Raw genomic sequence first — 3966 nt, 5'->3', positions numbered from 1 at the left:
CTCTCTCCCTCCCTCCCTTTCTCCTTCGTCCCTCCCTCCCTTCCTCCGTCCTTCTTGCCTTCCTCCCTCCCTTCCTCCCTCCTCCCCTCACCCCTCCCTCCCTCCTTCCTTCCCTTCCCTCCCTCCCTTCCTCCATCCTTCTTTCCTCCCTCCCTTCCCCATCCTCCCTCCCTCCCTTCCTCCCTCCTTCCCTTCTTCCCTTCTTCCTGCACTCATTCCTCCCTTCCTTCTTCCCTCCCTTCCTTCCTTCCTTCTTTCCTCTTTCCCTCCTTCCTCCCTCTCTTTCTTCCTCCTTTCTTCCCTCTTTCTCTTTTCCCTCCTTCCCCTTCCCCCTCTCTCCTCCTTCCCTTTTTCTTTTCCCCTGCCTTTGGCATCTGTGTGTCAGACCCCAGGTGGAGTCCTGCACCCTGCGTGGAAGAGAAGACAAGGTCTGTGGGTGAATGGGCGACGCTCTGGAGGTTGGCTTACCTAGCAGGTGCTCACGGTAGGAGAGGATGGAGGGGGCAGTGCTGGGGAGGGGAGAGGGGGATGTGGCCAGGCAGAGCAGTGCTGAGGACGGATGTGGAGAACGATGCAGGAGGAAGTGAGAGCGAGCCCTTCTCTGAGTGGCGGGTTCGGGCGCCTCCTCGCATCCCCACCCGCCACCGACCGAGGGCCCCGGGGCCAGGCTGCGTTGTCACGGACCCAGGGCAGCCTCCCCTGTCTGCCTCTGCTTTTGCCCCAGCAGCCACGGCTGTGGGAGGAGGAGGAAGCCGAGGAAGCCGCCCGCCATCTCTTGTAACAAAGGATGAAGCCGCTTCCTCTGCGGTCTCTGCAGTGCCCCACCCCCACCCCACTCGCCGTGGGCCGCTGTGGTCGCCGGGTGGCTTCTCCTGGTTTGCTCGGCTCCCCACCTCATCGGTTCACGCGAGTCTTCCTGGGCTTCTCGGCGTTTCCTTGCTTCTCAGGGCCCCTCCCCGGCCCGCCACCCTCCCGTGCCACGCCACGGCTCTGAGCCTCTGGGAATATTTCTTGTGTGAATGGGATCTTTCCCTTTCTGCTTCGGGTTGGGGAGAGCGGCACGCGCTGGAGTGTGTGCCCCCCTGCATCCTCCCTTCCCCTATTGTCATGTTTGAGTCAGCGTTTCTCTTACTAGGAGGGGTTTGGAGCCACTTTCCTGTGGCTGTCGGTAGTTGGTGATGTTTTTCTGAAAACTCTCAGCTCCCCGGGCCCCCTGACCCCTGTGACACAGCTCGCGTCTTACGTCTCTGCATTAATATCCTGGAGATCGTGACTTTCAGGTGGGCGGCAGAGGGGCTGCTTCCTTCCTCATCCTCACTGTGTGCATACCTCCGTATCTCAGCATTGCCTGCACTCTCTTGGTGGAATCCTTGAGGGAACACGAGGGACGAGTCTTGAGTGACGGCCCTGCGGGGAGAGAGCGCGAGCGGCTTCCCCTCCCTTCGCCAGGCCTGGTGAACCTAGGGTCAGGAGCTGTACCGGGGAAAGCCGAGAGTCGAGCCCATCCTTCCCCCAGGACCAGGAGGTGGACACTTGTCTTTGCGGGCCCTGGGACGTCACGCCTGCTAGGGCCAGCCTGGCAACAACTTTCTCCTCGACTCAGCTGTGCTGGTCCTTGGGGGGCAGGACCTGTGAGCCCGTGTGGGGTCCCTTCCCAGGTGGCCACCAGCCTCCTAGCTCCGAGTCCCTATGACTGAGACGTGCGTTGTCTGACTTTGACTTTGCGGAGAAAGCCTTGGCAAAAACCCTTATACTTGAGGCTGGAAAGTGTGGAGATGGAGCAGAGGGAGACTGTGGGGGAGTCGCTGGCTTTGAGCATCTCCAGGGACAGGCAGGAAGGCTACCCTGGATCCAGAGCTGGGAGAGGGCCTGGAGGGAAGCCCAGGGGTTAGTACAGGGCAGAGCCGTGGCCCAGTGGACCGGCACACTGGAATCACTTCCCGGGTTGGGACATGCCCAGGGATTTGATGCCTGGTGGGGAGTCCCTAGGGCTGTGCTTCCAGGGAAGGCTGGGAGCTTTGTGGCCCCCGCCAGGCTCTAGAGACTTCTGGAAAGACCACAGGCCAGCAGAGAGCTGCCTGAACGTGAGGAGAAGGGATGGACTGAGGGATGAAGATCTGAAGGAATGAATAGGTGGGATGTGCCAGTCTTCCCTCTCAGGACCCAGGCAGGAAGTTAGAGTAGAGGCTACAGGTCTCAGTGCCTGTTTACTCTTACTTTACATCCAGTTCTAACCATAGTGCTTATCTGGTTTTCTAGTCCTTTTACAGACGAGAGCAAACAATGAGAACGGGTCCATGGGTTTGCTAAAGGTAGAAATTCTGAGAACACAGAGCAGGAAGAGTCTGGAAAGGACTCTTCCCACACCAGTGGCCCCTGAGGTTACCTCCCAATCTGAAATGCAGTGGTCCTGTGAGGCCTAGATTGGGCTTGTGTGGGGCATCTGGTTTTGTGGCGGACCAGGAGTTGGCAAGGGAAATGTGAAATCCAGGCTTTCTGGCTTCTATAGTGTCAGGAAGGCCTGAGTTCTAATGTGACCTCGGACTCTCCCTAGCTGTGTGACCCTAGGCAGGTCACTTTACCCCTGCCTGCCTCAGTCTCCTCATCTGTAAAATAGGCTTCCCCCACCACTCCCTCAAGCTAGAAGGACTGTCTATCCTTCTAAGCTAGAGGAACTGTCTCTCCTTTAAGCCTCCACCCTCATCTGACCTCCCAAAACAATCTGACGGAATGAACAAATATGTCTTACATACTTACTGTGTGCCATGACCTGGCCTCCAGGGGTTACAAAAGCAAAGATCTTTCTGCTGGGTGCACATCAGGGGTGATAGCCACAGATGCACATCATGGTTAGAGAGTGACCAGGATGGTGAGTCTGGTCTTAGGGGAGTGGGCTGATACACCTTTTCCAGGACTAAGGAGTTGATTAAATTTTGGTTCCAGGACTGGAGTTGGGGGAGTAGTGGAAGGGAGACTGAGGTCACTACCGAGGATGGGAATTCCAGACATGAAGGGGTGAGGTCCTTCAGGGCTTTGTATCTGGAGGCATGGAGGCTGCTGCCATGCCAGGCATGAATCTGATTTGGGGTCTCATTATTCCCCCCAAACTGCTCTCTCCAAAGTCACCAATGATCCCTTAGTGGCCAAATCCACTTGTCTCTTCTCCATCATTCTCTGGGACCTCTCTGTGGCCTTTGACACTATGGATCTCTTTCTTTCTTTTTTTTTTTTTTTTGCTTTTTGGTGAGGCAGTCAGGGTTAAGTGACTTGCCCAGAGTCATGTACCTAGTAAGTGTTAAGTGTCTGAGGCTGGATTTGAACTCAGGTCCTCTTGACTCCAAGACCAGAGCTCTATTCACTGTGCCACCCAGCTGCCCCATGGATCACTTTTTCTTCCTGGATCCTCTCTTCCCTCTGGGTTTTCAGAATACCTGTTCTCTCCTGGCTCTTCTCCTACTTCTTCTGTGTCTTCTCTGCAGGATCTTCTCCCAGGTCATGTCTCTTAACCTTGGGTATCCCCTCATCAACTCCCTTAGGTTAAATTATCATCTCTGTGCAGATAATTCCCAGGCCTATATATTTAGCCCTGATTTCAAACCTCCAGTCTCCCATCTCCAACTATCTATTGAACATTTCAAACAGGATGTTGAAGAAACATCTCAAACTCAGCATGTCCAAAATGGAACTCCTTAACTTTTCCCCAGACTTCCCTGACACCCTTAGGTTCCCGATCTAGAAGTCATCCTCGATCCTCACTCGCCCCCACCCCCTCATCCAGTCTGTGGCCAAGGCCTGTCCACTGCACCTCTGTAGCATCTCTGGTCCATTTCACCTCTGCAGCATCTCTGGTCCATTTCACCTCAGCTGCACCTCTGGTCCCTGTCACATCAGCTGCACCTCTGGTCCATTTCACCTCTGTAGCATCTCTGGTCCATTTCACCTCAGCTGCACCTCTGGTCCCTGTCA

General features: G+C 55.6%; 1 protein-coding gene across 2 annotated transcripts in view; it reads left to right on the top strand.

The window, feature by feature from the left end:
• The window catches only part of CABIN1 (calcineurin binding protein 1), a 107190-nt gene that overhangs the window by 94886 nt on the left and 8338 nt on the right, over positions 1 to 3966 (top strand). The gene's annotated exons all lie outside the window — the stretch shown is intronic.

This window comes from Vombatus ursinus, unplaced genomic scaffold (genome assembly GCF_900497805.2).
Source record: "Vombatus ursinus unplaced genomic scaffold, bare-nosed wombat genome assembly UNPS02015012.1, whole genome shotgun sequence".
Classification (NCBI taxonomy): Eukaryota; Metazoa; Chordata; class Mammalia; order Diprotodontia; family Vombatidae; genus Vombatus; species Vombatus ursinus.
This window is presented reverse-complemented; position numbering and strand designations above follow the sequence as displayed.